Source organism: Choristoneura fumiferana, chromosome 13, assembly GCF_025370935.1.
Source record: "Choristoneura fumiferana chromosome 13, NRCan_CFum_1, whole genome shotgun sequence".
NCBI classification, from domain to species: Eukaryota; Metazoa; Arthropoda; class Insecta; order Lepidoptera; family Tortricidae; genus Choristoneura; species Choristoneura fumiferana.
This window is the reverse complement of record NC_133484.1, coordinates 5,994,051-6,019,520: the sequence shown is the minus strand read 5'-3', so window position 1 is coordinate 6,019,520 and position 25,470 is coordinate 5,994,051. Positions and strand designations below refer to the sequence as shown.

The 25,470-nt window shown below is 36.4% G+C and overlaps 1 protein-coding gene and 2 long non-coding RNA genes across 3 annotated transcripts in view; 1 reads left to right on the top strand and 2 right to left on the bottom strand.

The window, feature by feature from the left end:
* LOC141433953 (uncharacterized) overlaps positions 1–25,470 on the bottom strand; it is a 124,704-nt gene that overhangs the window by 46,824 nt on the left and 52,410 nt on the right. The window lies entirely within an intron of this gene.
* On the bottom strand, positions 4,924–7,598 carry LOC141433950 (uncharacterized). Its single transcript, XR_012451985.1, has 2 exons — positions 7,234–7,598; positions 4,924–6,697 (listed from the first exon to the last, which is right to left on the bottom strand). It is a non-coding gene; the product is annotated as an uncharacterized lncRNA (long non-coding RNA).
* LOC141434356 (uncharacterized) lies at positions 16,754–17,528 on the top strand. The gene is made up of 2 exons (XR_012452047.1): positions 16,754–16,832; positions 17,313–17,528. It is a non-coding gene; the product is annotated as an uncharacterized lncRNA (long non-coding RNA).

Here is a 25,470-nt window from a genome sequence, read left to right as displayed (position 1 = left end):
ATATGTACGCGCTATAGATTTAAAGAAATAATAGTGCAAAAGGGTGCAGCTATTATACGTCCGCGCGGAGGCGGCGCGCTAAAATGACTTGATTCTATAAATAGAACCGTGCGTCTAAGTGATAAGGGAGTGTGATAAGACAAAAATTAAATTAACACGCGTGCGCATTCGCCGGTGCTAAATGGAGACTGATGTGACGGCGCGCGACAGCTGATCGCCCGTCCAGATGCATTATGTAATTAGTACCTACATTGATAAGGAAGCAAGTAATGCATTATTTATTTAATGTGCGCAGACGCTACCTGCCGCCCGGTGTCAATTTTAAATCTTTAATATGCCATGCACCTAAATCGTTACCAGAAAGATCCTGTAATTCGAAAACGAGTGGAGATCTTTTTTTAGTTATTTTACATTTAACGAACTTTGGTGCAAGTTTTTTGCTAAAGTATTTAGACTTATCACTTAAGAAATACGTGCGCTTCCAGACCAAGTCTCCCACATTAAATTCAGCCGGTTTTCGGCGTAAGTTGTAACGCGCAATGTTTTTTTGATGTGCGTTATAAAGTGAGTGTTGAACTTTATCAAATATATGGGTCAAGAAACCCATGTTTTGTGCGTAAATATCGCGAGGTAGAAAAAGTATTTCATTCCCCAAATCGTTATCAACGAAGTGTGAACCACAAGTCACTAACTCTCTGCCGTAAACAAGGAAGGAAGGAGTATAACCGGTTACCTCGTTCACAGAATTATTTATAGCGAATTGTACTTTAGGTATGTTGACGTCCCAAGTCCTATGGTCGTCGTTAACAAAGGTGGAGACGCAGGATATAATAGTTTTATTGTAGCGTTCCGTATTATTAATATGTGGACTGTACTTTGCTATTAAAAATTGGTTAGGCACCTTGTATTTATTGAGAAATGTTTTTAGTTCGCGGCTAATTAGTTGTGACGCATTATCCATGTAAATGGTTTGCGGTATTCCGTGAACTAAGAAAATGGAATCTTCTAAATGTTTGACTACGATTGCCGCAGTTGCGTTACGAACCGGAAATAAGAAACAATATTTTGAGAAAATACAAGTAACCACGAGCAAGTAACTATTTTGTTTACGACTAGTGGGCAATGGTCCGACGAAGTCCAAGGCTAGGGCTTGAAAGGGCCTCGAGCACTGTTTAGGCCTTCCCATTTCACCTAGTGTCGCGTGCGTAGGATGTTTATAAGCGATGCAAGTGTCGCAAGAGGAAACGAACTTTGATACGTCTCTATACATGCCTACCCAAAAGTATTTGAGTGCTATACGGTGATAGGTTTTGAAAACGCCTAAGTGTCCGGCTGTTGGTTCTGCATGATTTTCTTTTATAATTTGTTCGCGTAATTCCGCTGGCACAACCTCTTTCCACGCGAACTCATTGTTAAACCTAGTATCTGACTTAGTAAGTCTATATAAGGAATTGTTTACAATTTTATAATTGGGGAAACCTTGCGGTGTGTTTACACAGCTATTATACAAGTCTAAGTACCATTTGTCTTGCGAATTGAGATACGAGTTAGCAATAGTTATTGCCGACACCGGCACGGATCTTGATAACGAATCAGGTATTACGTTATCTTTGCCGCGACGATGTAAAATCTCAAAATCGAAAGAAGACAATCTTACGCCCCAACGGGCTAGGCGTCCGGTTGGGTTATTAAGAGAAAGGAACCATTTCAAGGATGAATGGTCGGTATAAACTTTGAATGTTTTTCCGTTTTCCAAGTAACAGCGCCAGTGTTCTAAGGCTACTAGTACGGCTAAGGTTTCCCGTTCAGTTACACTATAATTCTTTTCACAGCCTGTTAATGACCTACTCATATAAGCGACCGGGTGCTCCTGGCCGTTTATATTTTGACATAACATACCGCCGACGCCATAGTCACTAGCGTCAGTGTGTACTTCGAACGGTAAATCAAAGTTGGGACAAGAAAGAACCGGAGTTGTTACAAGGCAGGCTTTAAGTTTTAAAAATGCCTGTTCGGCCTCTGGCGTCCACTGAAATGGAGGGGCTTTCTTTTTATTAGAAGTTAAAATATTTAAGGGCCCTGCCAGAGTACTAAAGTTGGGAACGAAACGGCGGTACCAAGAGGCGGTACCCAGAAAACGTTTTACCTCTTTTTTTGAAGTTGGTCTAGGATAGTTTACGATTGCATTTACTTTTTCTGGGTCTGTACGCAGCCCTTGAGCGTCTACAACGTAACCTAAGTATTTGAGACTGTCCCTGAAGAACTGAGTTTTCTCAAAGTTGATAGTTAGACCAGCTGTTTTTAATTTAGTTAGGACGCGCAGAAGTAATGTCACGTGGTCCTCGAATGAATTACTAACACAGACTATATCGTCGAGGTAACAGAAAACTTTCATTTCAAATTCGGGGCCGAACAAACTATCGACTAAACGTTGCTGTGTAGCCGGCGCGTTAGTTAGGCCAAAAGCCATAGTTTTAAAACAAAAAGTGCCCCTTGACGGTACGAAAAACGCTGTTTTCGTTTTATCCCGCTGATTAATGGGTATCTGCCAAAAAGCTTTAGAAAGGTCGATGCTAGTAAGGAACTTAGCATCTCTAAGGTTATCTAAAATTTCCGAAATGTACGGTAAGCTATATGCGTCCTTTTTAGTTACTGAGTTAAGTTTTCTACTGTCTAAACAAAATCTAGGCTTGCCGTTCTTTTTGTTTACTAAAAGTACTGGCGATGACCAAGCGCTTTCACAAGGTTCGATTACGTCAAGCTGTAGCATTTCGTCGACCTGTTCGTTAATAATTCTAAGTTTCTCAGGAGACATGCGGTAAAATCTTTGGCGTATCGGCTCAGTGTCGCCGGTATCTATATTGTGTGTTATTAACGAAGTTCGACCTAAACCTATCCGTTCGTAAGAAATGCTGTTAAATTGGCTTATGATGTTATCTGCCTGGACGCGTTGAGACTCAGTTAAGTGACTATAGGACATAAGAGTTTGGGAACCCTCGACTTGCTCTGTGTGCTTGATGGCGCATTCGCTTACCCCAATACTATACAAGTATTTGGGGCAAACTTTAAAGGTGCGCCAGAAGTCAACACCTAGAATGAGCGAAGTGAGGATTCCCGGAACTACATATGACCTTACAGTGTGAGTTATAGACTCAAAGGTCAAGTCCAGGTCGAAATATCCTACACTATCTAGATGTTGGCCGCCCGCGGCTGTTACACGCACAGAGTCGTCGATTAGTAGTTGATGTCCCCTTTCAAGTAATCTATTGTGAAAATTGTTACCTATAATAGTAACGGCGGAACCAGAGTCGAGCAGAGCCGATACCTCTAGTCCGTTAATAGATACCTTTACAAAAGGTCGCGAGTCTACAATAGAGGGTTGAGGCGATACAGTGGCCACTTTATATGAATTAAAAAAATTTGAAACATAATTAAGCCATTGTGACCAGTTATTTTCTTTTATTAGACTGTGATCACTGGATCGCCTCGCCTTCAGTTTTTTGAAGTTGAGGTTGTAGGAACTGGTTTTTTATTATTGCATTTAGAGCAATTAATAGATTTAACGCCCGGCAATCCGCATTTAAAACAGACTATCGTACGAGGCGCTTTGCAGCTTCGTAATGTATGAGTGTTTGTGCGACAACGCGGGCAAAATAGTTTTATATTATTATTGTTGTTATTTTGCGAGCTGATTGCATTAACCGGATAGCGGGTTTTATAATTAGAGAAATTATGTGCACTGGCGTTGTTACCTGGGGAATTTTTCCCTTGATATGGTTGCTTTGGAGAGTTTAGGAAAGACGATTGTTTATTGTAAGCGAATTCTGGCGCGAGCGTATCCGAATTCGCTCGCGGAGGTTCGCGGAATTGGGACATACGCGCATGAACCACTTCGTAGTTATGGCAAAGTTTACGCAAGGTATTTAAATTATCTATTTTTTCCGCCGTGGCTATGACAGTAGCGAAGCACGGCCGAATATTATGTAGAACAATTTCTAATTGTTCTTCTTCGGTAAATGGCACGGTTAGCCTTGAGAACATGCCGTGCATAATTGAGAGATAAATCGTTATATTCTCGCTTTCGCCCTGAGTACGCGCGCGAATTTCCGATTTTAATCTGTAGTCGTAATCGTGCAGAGAAAATACTTCTATGAGTTGTGTAGAGAGGTCATGCCAGTTATCTATGGAATCCTTAACCGAACGGAACCAGTGAAGGGCGTCTCCTTCGAATATTTCCGTTGCATGTTGAAGAATTTTTCAGGTTTTAAATTTCGCGCGGCTAAAAATTCTTTTACCCGTTGAACAAAAGAGCGTACGCAGGTCTTCCCGTTGTACCGTAATTTAGCTATATCAGAAGACATACCACGGTCGCAAGTAACTGCTATTTTTGTAGGGGTTTGCGGACTGAAAGAATTGGTATTATTCGCGGAGCGGTGAGTGACTTGTGGTGTCTCCTCACATTGTTCGAAATCCTCTCCTTCGTTAGTGTCATGAACTGGTCGCAAGTCCGCCAACTCTTGGTATATTAATTGAAATTTATTTAAACAAACATTATAAGAGTCCACGGTAGTGGGGGTTACGGGAGTAATACGCCTTAATCGGTGAAAAATATGGTTACACAAGTTATCCGTACGTTCGAGTAAACCGTCATCAAACTTAGCCTTAAGGGAAACTAATTGTGACTGTGCCTTAAGTACACTATCAGTCGCGCCCTTAATATCCTCGGTTACATCGAGACCTGATTCTAAAATATCACTGGCGGGTAAAGAAGCTGACAGTTTGACTATCTGTTTACGCAACTCAATAACGGTATCCGCGGGATTGGTACCTCGAATAGCCACCTCATAAGTTAGTTCTGCCTTTTGAAGAGACAAGTATTTAATTCTATGACAATCCATAGTTACGATTACCTCAGTTAAATATAAGAATACCCGAAGCTAATTAATAAAAACGTTAGCCTGTTTGCTAGCGATCGAAGTATAATGGTCTCTAAGCAGGGAACAGACGGTCGAAAATAGGGAGCACACGTATAATGAATATGAGATAACTGGTTTTGTTAACTCTGCGACCAGTTGATTTTTAGCAAGCACTCGAGTAGTATGATATGAATGTTGTGAGTTGTGATGGTGGTTTGTGTAGTTGTATGCCAGATGTGGTATTTCTTCGACACACAGTACCTAAATTTAACTCTCCGTATGTTACAGTGCTATTTAAATTAACAAGTAGGACACAAAAAATAAAAGTGTTGTGTATCTCCCAGTAATGCTCGAATGTAAAATTTTATTAAGAGACCGCGATGAAGTTAATTTAAGTTAACAGTAAATTTGGAAATAAAAATAAATGTCAGTGTGTTTACCGAGATAATGATAAACTGATTTTGATGAAAGATCTAAATAGTGGTTCAGATATTTTAAAAATATAGAAATATCGTTGCTTTTCTATAAAATTGTAGGTATTTCAAATACGTTATTTAAAAATGATTTGAATCGTTAGAATTTCAAATTCAGTGGTTGGCAGTCACTAAATTTAAAATAACTGTTTCACTTGAAGCAGCGGTGAACAATATTAGTGAAAGTATAATTGGCGTCAGTTACGGTTTAAATTTAACTTGATGAAAATTAGTAGGTAGAATTTGAATTGAACCGTTAACGTATTTGAATTTAGTTAATGCAACAATATTTAGTTAACTTTAGGGTATAGTTTGAAAGTAGTCGTTAAGACTTGAATTTTAAAACGCCGTCCGTTTCAACTGTGGCAAGTGACAGTTGAAATTCAAATAGGCCGTTGACGAGAAAGTGGTCAAAGGTCGGCAGAGTATTTGAATTTAAAGATAACGGTAAAGCAGTTTAAAAATTAGAGTTATTAAAAGGGGAAAAAAACTATTAAATGAACCACTTAAGGGATCTCGGTAACTGAAACACTGGTTATGCCTATTATTCGCCTCTTACGAATTCCTAGACGGGGAATGGCGTTATTCTAAGCCCCGACCACCATACAGGGGGCGAGAAAAACAGGGTACTTACTGCGAGATACACAGAACACACAAGATACACAATAAATTTTTGCACAATCACTGCAATTCTAGGCAAGAAAAACGTAACAATCAGAACCTCTCAAAAAAAAACCCACGGGCGCCACTGTCAAGGGCAGACCTCTTGAGGGGAGGTTTGACCTTAAAGGAGGCCTAGTAAGTTATTCTTTGAGTAAAACAATAAGACTTTTTAACAATTTTTTAATTAAAAATTGAACACAAAAAATAACAGGCCTAATTTGACAAAATTAAAAGTAAAAGTATTACGAGAATCTCAGGTAGTGAGTTCAAGAGATTTTATTGAGAGGTGGTTCTGATTATTCGGTCTCACTGGCCTACACTTCCCTGGAGTCGGAGAGAAGAACCCGGAGCGAAGAGGCTGGCCACAGCAGGGGGGCCTGGTCCAGCTGAGTGGTCGTCGGTGCCGAGGTCAAAAGGGGCCTTAGGGCGGCAGGACGAGCAGCCTGGACAAGTGTTCCACGCAGGAGCGATCAGGGTCTTGGACGAGCCAGGAAGGATGTGCAGTACTCCGGAAGTTAAGGCCGTCAGGGCTTAGTGTCAGGTTAAAGGAGCCGCCTGAGCCGTGAGAATTGTAGCCGAACGGAGCTTTGAAAGTTGTACGAAGGTTGTAAGCCGTACAAAGGTTGTAAGCCGTACGAAGGTGCCCTGTAAATTAGGTGGTGTCAGTTGTGGTCCAGTGCTAGATTGTTTGCCAGTCACTCCTCTGCAGCGATGCCCCAACTCTTAGGGTGAGCTGAATTGCAGTGAGTGGCAAGGACAATCATACGGAGTTACAGGCAGGCAAAGGAAAGTGATTCTAGTTTTATATAATTATTTTAAAAAACAAAAGGTAAAAATAAATAGCCTAAGTGACCGTTAAAATTTGAAATACAACAGTTCACTAAATAACCGTTAGAGGATTACATTTGAAATTAAACGTTACTTAGCTGAGTTTGAATTTATTTTAACACCGGTACGCATCCGTTGCATAAAAGTAATAAGCATTAACATAGTTCTGAGTTTATAACAACGGATGAGAGAAATTAACAAGTGTTAAAATATTAAGTATAAGAAATGTTTGAAATAAAAGATTCCCTGGCCAGGGGAAGCCTTCAGTTCAATTACACAAAGTTAAATTATAAAGAAAATAATTATAATAAAATACACAGAAAAACACAAGAGTTAAATATCGGAGAACTTACCAAGTCTGGGCGTATGGAGCTTTCGAGAGAGCTGTTTAGTGTAGTCTGAGCTGTTGAATGTGTGTTTTACAGCTGTGCTTCAGCTTTTAAGGGCGAGAATATTACAGTTAGAATTCCCCCGGTCACAGCTGATCGACAGCACCCCCTTGGCCGACAAAAACGGTCAAGGGTGAGTTGGTTATAGATATATTTAGTCGTACAAACTCGTGTAGTAAATGAGTGTAATAAAATGCCTACTTTTATAAAATAAATAAGTAAATAATAAATAAATATTAAATACATATTATTACGTAAATAAATGAGTCAAGAGAAAACTACGGTGGCGACCTCTAGAGTTCGTCCGCCATTCTGCTCAGAGATCCCTTATTGAGTAAGCGCCATCTAGCTTACACTGAGCTAACTAAGATGTCAGCGATCGCCTATGTGCATTGTGACACTCTCGCAATTAATCACCTCTAAGATACGAGCGAAATCGAAGTGGAAGCGATACCTTGTTGTTGTCGCATAAGAATAAACAATCACTTGAGGTCAAAGTATAGAATGTTCTGGTGTTAAATATGTTAACAAAGATTGTCGCTATTTCATACTGATAAACAGTAAGTTTTACAAGTCTTATTATAAATAACACACATTCAAGATTAAGGGCTTTCATTGAATCAACAACAAATAGTTTATAGGGTAATGTTAATTTGGTGATAAATTGATCCGTTTTGGACTACCAAAATAAGCAGAACCATTCTTTTTGGCATCCAGCATTAAAATAATCTACAGAGATTCATAACATTTATCCGTCAAATAAATTATTCAATGGATGTAATACAGGGGCTTAGAGCCCAACAATGTTGGGTCATGCAAAGATTTTTTTTTTGCTTATGTATTCAAGATTTATGGAAAGCAATTTTGCAGCTGCATTACATAACTTTATTTTGTCATGAAACTGTCCCCTAATACCTTTTATAACTTTACATAATTGTATTGACTTAGAATTAATAAACTTGGAAAACTAGGTAGAGCAGCTGCTCAGTCTTGCGCGGAACGGGTGCGCCGCGGTGTTTACTACACAACTACTTAAGCTTAAAGGCTGTCGGTCGAGCAACCGGAGGGCCTACGTGTTGTTCTAGAGATAAACTGTCCAAGAACTAGTAGCTAAAATAAATAAGAATCAGATCTTCAAGGTCATACTCGTTGACAATGAATTCTCGACTCTACAAGAGCGACTGAGCATAACCTTGATCTTGCCAGGCTTGAAAATACTTATAATTAAAGCTACGGTTCATTTTTGGTAACAAAGGAGACGAACGTTCATGTATTTTAATAAAGTTATAAATCATTTTCAAAAAGTAGCGAAACTATTTCTTACAGATATTGAGCAAGGGGGAAAGCGTTTCAAAAATATAAAATTCAGTCCTTATAACTGAGCACACATTGACCTTCTTCGTACTTCGTAGAATATATAATTATTGCAAAGATTCTATATAAGACACAAAAACACAAAGCACAAATTATTATGAAGCAGCAAAGAACGCGGCAGTTTACGTCAAATACCAAGGTAGAAAGTATTTAAGTTCATTGAATTATAATACTCTTTATTCAACTTGCATCTAATTGCTGCACTGGGAGACCTCTTCATATATTATGTATTATGCACTGTTTTTTCGTTAACTTCTGATGGCTAAGTTCATAGATAGAACCTACCTGGTAATTAAGTTTTTGGATAAATTATAAATTAAACAGAATTTAAAGAGGAAAGGAGTATAGATCTTGTTTACATAAATAATCATAACTAACTTGGCCAGTTTTGATGTGAATGTTGTAAAATAATCAAGACACCTTGACCCATTTAAATTGAACTGTACTTGATTCGTAATGGCGCACACTTAATTAGTTATCTTTTGGACATATTACTAATATTATTTATAATTTTGGAAGTTATACAATTAACAACAATACAATAACTCTTTATTGCACACCAATACAGTAAACAGTACAGAAACACAAGTATATACATAGAGATTTTCTAAAGTAAGCAATAGGGCGCCTAGTTAATAGTTATCCGAGTTAATTAACTGGGATTAATCACGAGAAAAAAATGGTCACTTTCAAATATGATAAACAGGTTGCTTTGTAATTTCTTCTATTAAAAATAAAACAGTGATAGATCTACTATTTATCGAGTCGCGATCTTATTTCATTCCTGAAAAACAGCTAAAAAAAGATCTTACAAATTTAATCCAAACAGTTACTGTTTAATGTAAAACGAGTGTATGATTAAAATATTGTGCAGTGGAACCGTGGTAGCCCAGCGACAATCCCAAAGTATGCAAGTAAGTTAATTGTTAGTTGAGTTTTAGAGTTTTAGTGCTAGTTTAAGTCTTAGTTTTAGGTGGTACTTATGGACCAAAACAAATCATTCTTTCTTTTCTTTCTTTCATTCTATCTTTAATAGTAACATTGTACAAATCATAAAGGCCACATGCACATGTGACTAGCTTTGAAGTATAGTAGATAAGATAAAGTAGCAAGCATTATCGACCATCGGTGTGGTGAATGAACGCACGCATGCGGCGCTGCGGCACTACGGCCACGGTGCGATACACATCACGGGGATCATGATTTCCACAACTAAGGGTCATATATGATACACATCACAAGTTGATAGGTTGATTTTTACGGTCATCTTGTTGAGATCCTATGGACGGCTTTCCTTGGGATGTCTAGGTTTTTGGACGTGCTATGCTATGATATACTAGGATTGGTTGGAAAGCTGAATGTTTCAATTTGTAATATCGTCCTGGTATGTAGGTACAGTCTAACAAATTGAATCATGACCCAGGGTGGAACCTTTGTGCTACTAATGTCATGTTGACATCTCATACTTTTGTCAGGAAATTCTAGTGAAATTGATTATTAAAAGGTTCCATCCTGGTCATGATTAAATTTTTTCGACTGTACGTAGAAGAAGATTTAAAAGGAGTATAAGAGAAGAGGTAAATAATAGATTCAGGCGTTACTTTATCACATTAACTTGTTTACCGTATAATAGATTTAAAACGACTTGAGTCGGGGATATGACAGTAGTCTTCACAACACGCCACATTTACATGTAATTGCAGATCTAAATCTAATTATAAAGGATCGCTTATTACCCATGAGATTGACTTCAAAATGCCTATTTTGTATTTGACTGACAATCTGTTTAACCATAATCACCTTTCCCACAAAACTCTATCGCCTTACATAATACAAAACAAAGGCAAGTAATTTTCCTACAAGAACCAAGGATCACATAAAACACCAAAACATGTGATAAACGACACGACGACATCGAGTTAGGACTCGTTTGGACGAGTACTTTGGTAACCAGGGGCATAAAGTACAGTCAGCAAAAAAAAAACTTATATTGGAAGAATTTTAAGAAAAACTTTTACTGAACTGTTACGGAACCGTTCATGTACGAGTCCGACTCGCACTTGACCAATTTTTTTAATTCGACTGGATGTAAAACGAGCAAGTGGGTCTCCTGATAGTAAGAGATCACCACCGCCCATATACATCTGCAATACCAGGGGTGTGGTATTGCAGATGTGTTGCCAACCTAGAGGCCTAAGATAGGATACCTCAAGTGCCAGTACCTAATTTCACCGGCTGTCTTACTCTCCACGCCGAAACACAACAGTGCAAGCACTGCTGCTTCACGGCACACCTTATTATGATTTGGACACAATCATTATTGGCATTAGCTTAACGCAGAAAACAAAGTTTTTTTAAATCTCGGTTTTTGTACGTGATTATTGGACAATTGGCTGGCTATTTGGTGAATTTTCGGTCTTGGATGAAATTAAAAGTAAAAAACCTTCACAATAATAAACACTTTTCGGACATGTCCGGGAAGTAATGTCACTTTTTTAGTGTTCCGGAGCCAAAATGGCAAAAATGGAACCCTTATAGTTTCGCCATGTCTGTCTGTCTGTCTGTCTGTTTGTCCGTCCGCGGCTTTGCTCAGGGACTATCAATGCTAAAAAGCTGTTATTTAGCACGGATATATATATAAACTATGCCAACAAAATAGTATAGTAAAAAACTCAAAAAAAAAATTTAGGGTACCTCCCATAGACGTAAAGTGGAGGTGATTTTTTTTCCTCATCCAACCCTATAGTGTGGGGTATCATTGGGTCTTAACCATTAGGGGTTTGCTAAGACGGCTTTTCGATTCAGTGATTTGTTTGCGAAATATTCAACTTTATAGTGCAAATTTTCATTAAAATAGGGCGTCCCTCCCTCTAAAATCTAAACCGGTGAGTGAAAAAATTTGAAAAAAATTCACAATGGTAGTAAATGTATCAAACTTACAAAGAAAACTATAACGGCTAAGTTTGTTTGAGAATTATTAGTAGTTTAAGAGTAAATAGCAGCCTAAGCTATAAAATATATCTAAACTTGAAATATTTCGTATGAAATACGAAATCCTTAGAAAAATATTACTTATTTTTTTCGTAATGGCTACCGAACCCTATTTTGGGTGTGTCCGACACGCTCTTGGCCGGTTTTTTAAATTGATTAACATGGACTAATATAACGATGGACTTCCCGGTCGATTTTTCCAACATTAATGAGAACATTTCCGAGCAAGTTGGAGAAAAAGTTATTTGTCAACATCATCTGAATGAGGAGGCGCATAATAAAAACAATACAATCAGGATGGTAATATTTTGCGCCTTATACAGCTTGCGCCGAAACAACAACACGACGCAATGCTATTAATACTTAATAGGCACTTTGGTAAGCCGATTATGGTGACTGCGATTCGTGAATCTCTGTTTATGACTTATGGATATAATATAACGTTCAATTTCAGGGGAAATAGAAACGATTATAATCTATAAACATTTAAATTTATCTATATTCATTCATAAACTCTTCAACTGTACCTAAGTGTAGAATTATTAACCTTTTAATAATAAATACAGGAACAAAGAAGGCTGGTGTTTTCAATTAATCAATGTGTGTCACAAAACTTAACAAACTCTGGAAATTTCTTCGTCCAATTTGATAAATTTGATTTGTCAAATCAAGACACTGCCCGAACCAATTCAGAAGATACATTTTGTTGCGAGTTTGTTCAAAACAGCTTCAAATAAATTTCTTACAAATATATAAATAATATGTGAATGTTTATTTTACGTCCAGTGAATAGAATAAATGGCACACGATGCAAATGATTTCCCAGAAATAGGTAATTCTGGCTGTGAAGAAAGTTATTTTAAAAAGATCCTTTAAGAACTTATGTGTAAGTATTTAAATTAAACACACATATTTTGTATTAAAAGAATAGGCACTGGTTTTCCGTTGGAACAAAATTATAATCAAAAGTCACATATCAAAAATCCATAGACATTACAAAGATGTTTTAAACCAAAAATCTGCAATCTTGCACAACATATTTAACTTTATGTTTAAAATTATAATGTGATCGAACCTAGGTTTTAACGGCCAAAATTCTTGAATTTATTTAGTTAACTTTCGAGTGAGTTATTCTGAGTAAATAATATCACCTTTTCTATTTTAAAAGTAAACTGTCAGTGAGATTTAAATTGAGAAAATAATGTCCATTTAAATGTCGCACGACTGAACACATAAGATTTAAATAAATTAATGATGTGGTTAACGTTTATTATCAATTTAGCTATTTTATTAATACGATCTCAGTAGCCGAAACCAAGCATTCAGTTAAAAAAATAAAGTGCAAAAAAAATAGGTTAGAAAACTCAATGGAAAAAATGGGTAGATAGGGGCAGTTGAAAAAATTTGTATTAAAAATGTAATTTTTAATATAAACTTATCTTGATTTAAAGGTTTTTAAATACTTAAGCAGAAATGGAATCCTTTAACTATTATGGTATCATACAGACTTATTAAACAAATTAAACAAAGAAGTTCAAAGCCCATTTACTTACTAATTTCTCCAAGATATATGGTCTATTCCTGAAATGAAGAATACTAAAATGACAGTCTGAAATGTCGAAAGTAAAAATAATGTGGCCAGCATAAAAGGAACAGTGCTGCTCCATGATTTCGGTTTCGTAAATAACCGATAAAATGTATATTTTACATAGCAAAAATAACATTATAGCATACAATATTCTACTTTCCATTTGTAAATATAAATGCACTTTTACGATAAAGTGATAATCTAAGCACAGATAAAAATACAGTGTTCATCACTTAGTGCCAACGTAAAAAATAATACAGAGGGGCTACTACAAAACTAGAAAAACGAAGTTCGTATGGCACCGTCCCTTTCACTCGCGTATTGAATGAGATAAGCGTCAGCGGGACGGCAACATACGAAGTTTGGGCTTTGCATTTCGTAGTTAGGGCCAGCAGGGCTACTACGAAGTTCGAAAGTCGAGGTTCGTGTCGTTCCGTCCTTCTGACGCTACTATTTAATGCGGGAGTGAGAGGGGCGTTGCGGTGCGAACTTTGATTTTCGAATTCCGGAGTAGGCCCTCAGATATCACACAACGTCATTGTTCATGTTTTTCGTATTCAAGTGGTATTCAACCGATTTTCGTTACTTTACTCGTATTGTCATCGGATGTGATCAGTGCGTTTTCTCGTGTTATTGTTGCTGTTGACGTTATTTGTTAAATTTGTTGAGATAAGACTTTTTATTTATTAATTTTGTTTGGTCGTGTTTTTGTTGAGTTTTGTTTGATTAAACATGGACTCTGAGCAGCCAAGTACTTCGTCGCATAGACGACACAGCGAAGAAATACTTTCGCCTCAGAAAAAACGGAAACGTCAACCTCTTAGCAAAGCCGAGAAGTGTATGGTTGTAAATACGTACAAATATGTATACACAGAGGCCAAAGAATGAAATTGAAACTTAAACATCAACATCTATAAAAAGTTGAAATATCTCGAAAACGGTCGCATTTTTATTAGACCTATTTTACCTTTTCTAGAATGTCCTAAGTGCCCTACATTTTAGTACATCACGGATCCGTTCATATCTTAATATTTTACGACATACTTACATAGTACCTACAAATCTTTTCGGTGATAACCGGTTGCGGCACATCACTATTTTATGAGACGCAAAAAAGAGGTAACACATGAAACGTCATTTTAGTATCTCGAATTATGGGACAGACCATAGGACGGAGCCCTTCGTACGAGAGTCCGACTCGCACTTGGCCGTTTTTTTTTTTACTTTGCCCGTGCGAAGCCGGGCGGGTCACTAGTGGCATTTTCAAGTGTAATTGTTTTATTTTTTGCAGGTTTTATCTTTCGCTGTTTCTGGTGCCCTATTATGTCGGACGGGGATAATATTCGTCGTAAAAGCTGACAGCTGACTTGAATATTAACGCCACCGTTCCATTATGTTGATTGTTTACGACAGGCTAATTAAAATTTTGGTGTTGTCGGTTTGTTTAAAAAACTAATATTTCATTTCTCTTTCATCTTTAACTTTTGTTTTTCATACTTAAGCACTTTATAGCATGCGCTGCGTCCAGGTCACATATGGTTCTCTCAGATTCTGTGGGGCCATCCTCTTTAGATTCTGCTTCATCTCTTGGTTACCTATCATCATTGGTTCATAGCATTGTTGGAAAGCATCCGCTTTTGTTCTTGGCGTGTAGAAATTATCGTTCACAAAGCTAGCCCCGTCAGCCTCGAGCCTGGTCCATTGCATCAATAGCAATACTTTTTTATAATATTATTACTAGCTTTATCCCGCGGCACTCACTATTCACTAGTCACTATTGTACCGTTTTTGTCAAACTTAAAACCAAAATTGCTATAAGTGGCTCCGAGCGGTTACGTTTCGTGTGCTCTGCCTACCCCATTTAGGAATACAGGCGTATGTTTGTGTTTGTGTGTTATCCGCGGCTTCGCCCGCATTAGAAATAGCTTAATGCCGTCTTAACTCAACTGTTGTAAATAATGCCCGTACAATTTACAACAGTTAAGTTGCCATAGGGCAACGCAATAAATAAATGTCTTGACTTTGGCTTGAAAAAAGGTTACGTTAACAATTTGATAGGCCAACATTCGCTCGCACAACGCCATCTATTGATTGCAAACCAAGTTAAAATGTCATATTGAGAGCTGAGTTTCGTCACCCTTCTTGGACAGCGCCCTATAAATAAACCACTTACAGTCACGTAAATAAAAATAGATTGAATTAAATGGGTGGCAAACATCTCGTGTCATTATGGCTTGTTTTAGTCCCTTGTTGAACAATATACTATTAAATTATCTGCTTCACTGACTTCAGTATCTCAAAAGTAAATATAAAAAGTTCACCGTTTAGACGGATTTATCCATCCGATGTAACAACTGATAAAAAAGCCGTGGTAGCCTAATGATTTGAAATATGACTCTTAAGCAGAAGACGAAGAGTTTCAATTCGCTCAGGCTTTCACTTCTTGAAGTCATGTACGAAATTGCATTTTAAATTTACCACTAGCTTAACTATAATGTCTGAAGTTCTCAAACCGCACGGGGCCCGCGTAAAAAGTAAAGTCCAATCCCTTACGATTTGAGAGAGCCCTGTGCCTAGCAGTGGGACTTGTATAGGCTGAAGATGATGAAAAACTAGATCTGGGTAAAAATTGATTTGCAAATTTAGACCCAAAGACTCAAATCTATAGATATACCTTTTCTAAATAGGTACGCAACGCACAAGTAAAATTGAAAAAGTTAAATACCTAACAAAAGTTGCATATTTCAAAGTTAGTTTTAGCATCTATGTTTTTATTTGGTAACAGACCGTTTTGCACTCTGGTCCTTTTACTTGCCGGGGTAGTTGAAAGACGTACCTACATTTTTAACGTTACCCTACCTAACTCACCATTTAAGCCCATCTCCATCAACTGTCAGCGCTAAGGTATTACCACGCATTTATACATATAGAGCAGTCCACGGGATTCGTAAGAGTGAAACCACAACCGTCTTGATTTTGGGCGGTGGGGTAAACCGCCGCATTACTGACACTTTAATAGGAATAGGTGCAGGCTTCCAAACAATGTTACGTAAAAATCGGAAAAGAAGTAAAAAAAAAGTTAAAGTACCCATAGTACAAGCTTTGCTTAGTTTGGGACTAGGTCAATTGGTGTAAATTGTCCCATGATATTTATTCTATTTATATCTAAAATAACAAAGCAGGTCAACCACGTCTAGGTCTTAAGCACTAAGTTGTTGTAAAAAATGTCAGGATGTTTTCTGATAATCTAGCTGACGAATTAAACACAACAGTTCTTTTTTCTACAATTGTATTAAACATGTTTCCCATTTCGTATAAATGCCTCGTTCTCGTCACAATAATTACAATTTTAGTTGCATTTACTACGGTACATTTGCTTTGATTTTAACCCTTTTATTACTTACTCAAGCTAACAAAAATGCCAGTTTTTGTCCAGGAGTCGCGAACCGCAGTTGCTGCGTCAGAATACCTCGGCAGGTGTCGGAAGACAAGCGCGGCTACCTCGAAGATCGCCGACCCGCCGCCAACGCGGATCCGTATCGCGTAATATCCATAATTCTCAGGACCTGCATTTTTGACGAATAGCCAGGTGCGACTGTATTTGCGACAAGTCAGTGGACTTCATCCTTTATTTTGGGTCAATCAACTTTAAAGTGTAATGTTATTCTGTCTGTAACTCAAGAGATATCAGTGATTCAATTTCTTAGAAAAATGTTTGCAATGTATGCATGCTTAGGAGATGAGCCATGAAGGAATTGCCTTAAAATTATCACAACTCCTAACTTTTAGTGGATTTGTACCTCCATAATCATACTTGCAGGTGGTAGGACCTTTTGCAAGGTCCGCCGGATTGCTACCACCATCTTGCTCGGTAATCCTGCCGTGAAGGAGACATTATCTATTATAGCAACAAGCTAAACTAAAAAGTTCATTGACCCTTTTATAACTATTTACATTAACAACACTTACTGACGTACACGTCCCGCAGAGGTGACAATTTCCAGTGTTATTATGGAACATGATTTACTAAACGGACAAAATTTTAAATACTATGAAAACTTATTAAAACTTTTGAAGTGGATTCCCTTAGACAAAGGCGGATGGAATTGTCGAAATTTTCCCCAAACACGAATCTGTCAAACAAAAGTCGTGAAACTTTGACCACAAACTTGGCCAGCGGCAAAATGGAGGAATGGTGTATGATACTTTTATATCTGTGAAGTGTTTTGTTGCTACCTAATCACGTTTGTATATATTTTTACAACTTAGTATTTCGTGTCGTTCTGTGATAAAGTTGTTTGTTACATTTGGACATTTTATTCTATTCCCTGTTCATGCATAATTCATTTAATAATCTCGCACCTTTTTGGTTCGGTAACAAATTGATTACAGAACTTTGACCCATTTCAAAGGTTACAAATGTCTTAATAAACGTGGGTAACGTTTGCAAGAGAGCGCTTTAATTTATTATTATTATTAGCTTTACATTATTGTGCTTGCATCTCAAAATATATATACTAAAAACAGTGAAAAAAAACAGCGACATTCACTACAGGTCGCTCTGTAAAAAGTAACATTAGTGCAAGACAGCCGCGCATTTGTTCTATTTTTTGCCACATTCATGAAGATTTTTGTTGCATTAAATCAATTTTGCTTAATTTTTATTGTACAGTATAGTAAGTATTTAATGCTATTAAGTAGGAAGATATAAAAATCTTTACAAACACGAAAGTACGTTTCAAGATAAGTTTACGTCAAAACTCTTGAAAATAAATTATAACTGACGTTGATTTCCATATCAAACGGATGCAAAACATTTTTCTTAAATATTACATTTGGCTCAGGTGTGTTTGCGACGCTATTTAGGATTGCGCAAACATTTTTGCACGCATAGTAACTATTATTAAAGAGCGACCTATCTCCTACATTTTCTGTAAATTTACTCGTAAATATGTCCGTCTTCAACATTTCATGTCTCAAAACGAAGTTAAAATATAAGATTTTTTAAAGATTTTCAAAAATTTATTAAATGAATGAAAGACTTACTAAGCGCCGAATCCAAAAAAACTACTCATTGTTGCCAATAAAATGAAAAAGTTTGCCACGTAATTTTTTAACTTTTTCTAAATAACATACATGGTAAGGCCGCGAATTTTGACCAATTTGACGTTTCAAATTTGGAACGCTGATAAAAAAAAACTGATACACCTAGAGTTTAATTTTTTTTTTATTATATGACACGATATAAATTCTCAAGGTCGCAAATGAGATAATTGATTTAAACCCTTTTAAAAAAATAATAAAAAATATATTACCGTCCAAAACGTAACGAAAATGACTATTTTTTTTGACCACGAGTACTTAATACCTTATTATTTTCATGCTATTTAACTTCTCATGATCATGATTTTGTTTAAACGAAATTTTATGATATAACGATAGTCCTACCGATTGCGAATCATGATAATCAAATAATTTTCATGTTTTATATTTATTTCTTTTCACGTGCCAAAAAAACCACGTTTCGTTACGAATACTTAGGTGACGCTTTTTTAGCTACCTTTAACGCCAATTTCGGTAGAATTTGTTTTTGTACACTGGCAAACTAATACTCTAATAGGCAACATCGATGAGATAAATAAATCTCATCAGTTGTTGACAAACAGCCATCAAAAGTGACGCGGAGTTTTTTTTCGAAAAAACGTCGAAAAGTGCTTGTTCGATTTTAAGGGTAAGTAGTGATTATTTTTAACTGGTTGTTTTTCATACGATAGGGTAATCTTTTCCATGTAAGGCATGTGTTATTATGTTCAAAATGTCGTTATTCACCATGATAAACGATTTTTTGTATAAAATACGTTACACTTTCGTTACGATTACGTTACATTTTTACAAAATGCTACATATTTTGTACATAACGTAACGAAAAAATGTGGTAAAGGGAAGTTCACACAGAAAAATTCTAACTTACACCAGTTTATTATTATTTCCAATGACTGCACGCACAGTAAGTTAGTTAGATGGATATTTTGAAGTTAAATAAATTTTATCTGTAGGTGCAGGGATCGGCACAAGAGAATTGTGGCGAGTTCTGTGTTCACGTCCTGCTACATGCATAGCGTATTTAAGTGAGAGACAAACGGAGAGATTCACTTACCTACTTAGTTCATTTTACCTAAACTTAATAATCATAATAATTTATTTCCAAAAACATCTTTTTACATTGTCCACTTAACTAAGATACTACTTCCTAAATTGGTAAAACTAAAACCTGTGATTTAGGGTTTTGGCCATTTCTTTGAGGTATTTAATAGCTGTACAGTCGAAGTCACAAGCATGCTCACAACTAGGTGTATTACCTTGTGCAATGTCCGCCCGATTGCTACCACCATCTTCCTCGCTAATCCTGCCGTGAAGCAGCAGTGCTTGCACTGTTGTGTTTCGGCGTGGTGAGTAAACAGCCGGTGAAATTACTGGCACGAGGTATCCCATCATAGCCTCTAGGTTGGCAACGCGTCTGCAATACCCCTGGTGTTGCCAGATTTTTATGGCGGTGTGATCTCTTACTCATTTGATCGTTTGCCATCCAGTCGAATAAAAAAAAACCACATCCAAATCGTTATGCTTATTAAATGTGCACCTTATTGTCAGTGTTTAGAGAAGCATGTAAAGATACACTTTTGGAAAGATGTTCGTCACTAGAGGTACTTCTACTTCCACATTCTCATGTTTAGCTCTATAATCTCATATAGGACAGATTTAAGATCAGTTCGTCAGAAAGTTTTCTAGTAAAAATAAAAACTTCACTTTATTATATGCATGTATTTTTTTTTCATACATACGTTATCTAATGGGAATTTTTTACCAGTTTGATCTAGGCTTTATAAAAAATTTCGTTACGTTTTTATCCGAACGTCACGTATTTTTTTTATGTTATTTCTATGTCACATTGGTTAAAATTCGCGGCCTTACCACATAAGTAACTAAACGTTTTTTAGTAGAAAAGTTCATATTACAGTGGTAATACTTCAGGTTTTAACAACATTTGGATACTAATAATCTCATAATTTGCGTACCTATATAATATATAATTTTGATATGCACATAGGAATATTGACAACAAATCACTGCAGAAGGTGACACCGAAGCGTTGGAGATCGAGTTTGATCATGCGATTAAAATAGAAGAACAGAATGATGCAGTTAGATGTTTTCATTGATGATGTGGTCGAACTTTTATAATTAATACGGATGAGGATGAACTAAATTGTTCGGAAATTGAAGATTGATAAATATTCATATCACCATTATTGTTTTTTATTACTTATAAATAGTTCGAAATTCCTTAGTCGCAGCGTAAAAAATTGTTTGTATGTTGTTAGTCTAACTCGTAAAAATGGCTCGATTGATTGTAATTTGTAATACATTTTGGCACATGGATAGTTCAAAGCCAAGGTATTCATGTGCAACACACATTGTACACAATACGGTATGCGTAGGTGAACATCAAAAACTTGGATAATCTTTACACTTGAATACAACAAAATATGATTATGTGTATTAGTGTATTTTTTATTGATGTGCAATATGGGTTGGTTACATCTGGAACGTTACAATGACAATGACACTTGCGACAGTGACGTTCGGCCATCTTTGGTAACTTTTTTGGAAACGGCGTTGAGTATATAAATAAAGATTACTCGTTATATTGAATAAGGTAATCTTGCGAAAACGACAATTATCCGATTCCTCACTTAGGAAAAGGAAACATCCACTAAAATTAATTTGGTACGGGTCAGTTTTTCGTCAACACTTTTTTGTTTTTTGTTGTTTTCGTGGCCACTGTTTTCTGCGTTCTCAAGGCAAATTACTTAATTAAAATCATAATGCTTGGGTACTAACGAGCCAATATCTTTCTCCAATCTGTCACAGTTCTTAAAAAATGGCCATTCATCCAAAAATTCAGGCTCATTTCATCGAAATAAAACTCGTTGCAGTTAACGACTGTTTGATTTCTTCGTAAGTAAAGTTTTACTACGTCTATAAAATCAATCATGAGGTATGTGGATATTTTTGCGGTGTTTTTTTCCTTCAGCTGGCACTAAAACAACAGGACTTCACGATAAATCAATAAAACTCAATGAGCATAGTTGTGAATGTTTATTTTCACGTGAAGTAGCATTTTGTTCTGGTTAAATTAGATCAACTACAACGTGTTTGAATCACATTTATAAGTAACTAGTTAAACCCACAAATTCATGTCTTTATTTGTAAAATAATAAAGTATACTCTTAACCTGCCCTCAGAGTTGCCAATTGAGACAATAGTCAACTGTTAAAATCTGCGACACCTCCTTAATGAGACAAGTTTCACATAAACATTATTAGATGTAAGTCGTGGTGGCTAGTGAGCCGTGTGGCCTAGTGGTTTGACCTATCACCTCTCAAGCAGAGGGTCGTGGGTTCAAAGCCCGGCTCGCACCTCTTGATTTTTCGAAATTCATGTGCGGAATTACATTTGAAATTTACCACGAGCTATGCGTGAAGGAAAACATCGTGAGGAAACCTGCACAACCTGCGAAGCAATTCAATGGTGCGTGTGAAGTTCCCAATCCGCACTGGGCCAACGTGGAACTATGGCCCAAGCCCTCTTGTTCTGAGAGGAGGCCTGTGCCCAGCAGTGGGACGTATATAGGCTGGGATGATGATTGAGATGTAAGTCTTTGCTAGACAGTAACATGACCAATGCCCGCAAGAATTGCGAAAATAATGCAGGATAAAGAGTATCATAATGTTCATATCCGTCATGGTTTATCTATGATCTAACTAATCTATCAGCCGTTTAAGCATATTATTATTAAGATCACAAATAAACCAACACACATAATTTTGACATTTATAATTGGATAGGCAGTACAAATTGAATTGTGGGCACATTCTTCGAATCTAATTATTCGTTTCAAAAAAACATAAAATATTTTTCAGTACCTAACAGCAGTTATTTTCATTCAATGTGCGGTCTGGATGTTTTCCAGTGTTTATTGTTTGTTAATGCTATTTTTACATCACCGAATCACTTTAACATTCACGAAAATTTTATGATACAAGGTGTCGAGACTGTGTCTAAGAAAGCAGTTCTATTGTCCGTTAGCTGTTGTGGAATTCGATAGCTATAGATATCTACGATCGTAACAATGGCTACTTACTAGAAGTGTTGTGGCAGTTTGCCAGTATCTAGCAGCAGAGATTTTATAATATATGATTTTCAATGCGAGATAATCGTTTCTGTGTGTTTATTGTATTTACATTAGCATAATCGTTTTCGACTGTACAATGTGTCTCATTATCATTTTCACTCCATTGACTAGCTTTTAGTGCGTATTAATTTATATCCGTAATGTAAACCAAACAATATCGCAATTTGCCATTGCCTCAGAAAATACCCTTACCAAGAATGAAATTAATGGTTATCCACATCGTTACCGGGATTTACGGTGTATAAAATCAGCTCTGTTCTATCCTGCGTTCATTGCGACTAGGTTCACTTCATCAGAAAATGTTTATTTACACTGAATATGAAGTATACTTACTATCTACGTGAATTAAAATATTATGGAATTGTAAAGTCTTTTGCAAATGATTAATTACACTTTAAAACTTTTTCAAAAGTAATATTTGGTTTAATAGTAGGTACTTATTCCTCCTAACGCCCAGAGTCGTTTTATAAGGACTTATTGTAATTTTAAATTAAACTCTATCATAAATGACATAAAGTTTTGATGTTCATAAATCAAAAATTTGACTTGGGCGTTAGGAGGAAGGATATATAGCTTAAGTAACATAATTTAAGTACATTCCAAAGGTAAATAATATTAACATCATAATTATCTTATCTAAAGCTGTGACACTTTGTGTCCGTTTATATTTAGTTAGTAGTTATATAGATCACATTCCTTAACATTTATACTATTTTTATGACATCAACCACATTTTAGTCGTTTAATGAGCTTAGACTTTGTCGTCGTAGGATATGTCTGTGAACTCGACTATGTTGCTGTTGGGAAAGATGTAAAGCTCGCTGACTCGTTCATCACCGATCGGCATGTCGTTATTTCTGGAGATTTGCGCCTCCAGCCGTCTTTTTGTTCCGCTATTGTTGAACGTTTTATTGAAATTGTGAGTATCAAGATCAATTGCCTTCATTGACCGAAAACCATTTCTCTTTGTGTGTCCTGATTTTGCAGACAATGACAGGAGGAGCGGCTGTTTCGTGACATGTCGACGGGCGCTAAATTTAGCGATTTTCTCGTCGCGTAGACGCTCCTTTCATTCGTTGACCGGAATGATAAAATCCTGGTGCGGTAGGACTGCCCGTCCTACAACAAATAGAAAGGTATAGCGTGTCTTACCGAGTTAATATTACGGCCTCTTGGCGTCCTCGTTCGTTACTGTATCACAGAGATTTTATCGTGATGAATTGACTGTTTAAATTGAGACACTGGGTTTCGGTAACAGGAAAATTAAATCTAGTCAGGTTCGTTTCTCTCCAAAGAACTCCTTTTTGTTAGATTTCAAAGACACTGTTTCAACAATAAATGTAAAAAGTTTTAATGTCACTTATTGAATATTTTATTATTTTTAAAATGCTCACCTCGTAACTGTCAAATCTCGTCGGTTCTGTCCAAACGTAAAACGCTGTTTGAATTCCTTTTAAACTTTTCCTGAAAGTATAAATGACAATTAATCGACCCATCTTAATAAAATTATTTTGGATATCATCAGTGAAACAGGTAAAAAAGGTCTCCAAAATAACATTCGATTGGTGAAGTAACTCCGTTAATTGTTAATTAAAAGTTAAAGTGCGGCCGAGTTTAGGATTCCGCGACCCAGCAGATACACCAGACCACATTTAGGATGCTATTAGCTAAAGCTTTGAAACGTTCGATAGTAAATTGCGGGTAATGTTGGGATTGGCCAAAATAAATAATCTCAGCTTTATTATTATTTTATAATTTAGATTTTTAACTATGTTTGACAAATAAATTATTAATTACTTTTTATTATGACGTTTGTTTGTCATTATACAGTGACTGTCAACACGACATAGCAAATTAATTCAGAACTCACGATTTTCATAAAGCACTGTGATTAATAAAACGCTAACCCATTTTATTCTCAGCTAGTTAGATATTCAAAGATGCTTGTGTTTAAAATTTCTAATTAGCAGAGAATCAGTTTTATTTTTAACCGAAAAATATCTTTATATAATGAAGTAAGTGCGACTTCGTTTGAAACGGAACGCTGAATGGCAAGAATATCAATACCTGATCAGAATCTAATGAATGTGCAAACGAAGCTAAAGACGGCGCTCCTTGCAGGAACTAATAAGGTAAACGGATCCGCCTCCCATAAGATCAATAGGATTAATAAACTAATAGGAAACTTACACTGACCAGTTACTTACATTGTAAATAGCGTAGATAAAGGGATTATAGCAGGAATTGCTCATTGCCAACCAGTCAAAGCAGAAAAAACAAATGTTTATGTATTGTACCTGAAATAGAAAAACGAGTTTTAGAGTGTTACCAAACTATAAGAAAACCGCGTACCTTTATAACCGCTTAACCTAAGTTCGGGTTGAGGAAACTCGTCCTTTCATTATTAGGTAGGTATAGTCGTATCTACAGTGACAAATAAAAATATGGGTACATTTAAAGCACCAAATATATTATGTTAACACGCCTTTATAACTGCATCGGTATAGGCAAAAAATAACGGTCGCTATATACTGTACATATTTTTGATTCCTTGGAATACATATTCCTATTTTTTTTTAACATGCGTTGTTAGATTAACTTGTAAGTAAAACTTTTATTAAATTTAAGTAAATTATAATAAAGTAAGACTGTTACATTTTTCACCTACCTGTTAGTATCTGTTCTTTGATCAAAATAGGACTTAAATAATACAGTAATAGCGTTTTCACGTAGAAGAAGAAACACTACCATTTTAACTGTTAATAGAACTACATAGTTCAACGTACATCATACATGTTTCTTCAAAACCACGAAGTTAATAAAGATAGTGCATATACAATATACATTATATTTCTAATTATAATTGAAAGAGCCTTCACTTCTCGACGTATAAAAATAATAACCAACAAGCAAAAGTAGACTAACATGTTCTCCACGACAATTGTTTGCTTTTTATCATATACTAGCTTTTGCCCGGGCTTCGCTCGCGTTAA